Source organism: Monopterus albus, unplaced genomic scaffold (genome assembly GCF_001952655.1).
Source record: "Monopterus albus unplaced genomic scaffold, M_albus_1.0 scaffold79.1, whole genome shotgun sequence".
In the NCBI taxonomy this organism is placed as follows: Eukaryota; Metazoa; Chordata; class Actinopteri; order Synbranchiformes; family Synbranchidae; genus Monopterus; species Monopterus albus.
Window position 1 is genome coordinate 13,888 of NW_018127959.1, and position 836 is coordinate 14,723.

Here is an 836-nt window from a genome sequence, read left to right on the forward strand (position 1 = left end):
GAGTCAGCAGTAGAATAGAAGCCATTCAGCTTCTCTCTGTACTGCCTCTTGGCCGCTGTGATGGCTTTCCACAGTCTTTACTTCGCAGCTTTGTACTCCGTCTAATCTGAATGCATGAGAGCGAGCACGCAGCATGTGGCGTACCTGACTGTTTATCCAGGGCTTCTGGTTGGGAAACCTCCTGACTTGTATGGTGGGCACAATGTTGTCAATACAGGTACTAATGTATCCGGTCACATAATCAGCATAATCCTGTACGCTGACAGAAAAGTCCTCTGAGGTGGCTGCAGCTTTAAATACATCACAGTCTGTCTGGGCGAAACAGTCCTGCAGGGTGCCTTCAGCCTCTGGGGTCCAGAGTTTAATTTGTTTGGTGACAGGGTTTGTTTGTTTCAGTCTTTGTCTATAAACTGGATACAGCAACAAAGAAATGTGGTCTGAGCGTCCAAGGTGGGGCAGGGTGCAGCCCTGTATGCACCACGTATGTTACTGTAAACATGATCCAGAGTGCTCTTGCCCCGAGTGGGAATGTTCACATGTTGGTAATATTTGGGGGAGTACAGTCTTTAAATTGCACTGGTTAAAGTTGCCTGCAGCGATAAATACAGCATCAGGGTGAGCTTTCTCTAGCACGTTGATGACGTCATGGAGTTGGTGATGGGATGCATAATAGCTTATCAAATGTACATGGTCCAGCCGCCCTGCGGGGCAGGGCACACCCTTAGAAATAGGGTGAGGAGCTTGGTCACCCGGGAGGAGCTCAGAGTAGAACCGCTGCTCCTCCACATTGAGAGGAGCCAGCTGAGGTGGCTCGGGCATCTGTTTTGGATGCCTCC